Here is a 251-nt window from a genome sequence, read left to right as displayed (position 1 = left end):
GAGTGGGAGAGGAAGAAGCAGGCTCATAGCGGAGGAGCCTGACGTGGGGCTTGATCCCATAACACCGGGATCACGCCCTGAGCTGAAGGCAGACGCTTAACCACCGTGCCACGGAGGTGTCCCAGCTTTTTATTTTTTTTAAGATTTATTTATTTATTTTAGAGAGAGGGACCCCAATATCCTCAACATGTCTAGATGTTCCCCGAATCGTCTCGCTTGACCCGAAAGCTGGCTGTTTCCTGAGATCGTTA

The sequence above is a fragment of the Ailuropoda melanoleuca genome, chromosome X (assembly GCF_002007445.2).
Source record: "Ailuropoda melanoleuca isolate Jingjing chromosome X, ASM200744v2, whole genome shotgun sequence".
NCBI classification, from domain to species: Eukaryota; Metazoa; Chordata; class Mammalia; order Carnivora; family Ursidae; genus Ailuropoda; species Ailuropoda melanoleuca.
Note: the sequence above shows the minus strand (reverse complement) of the source record.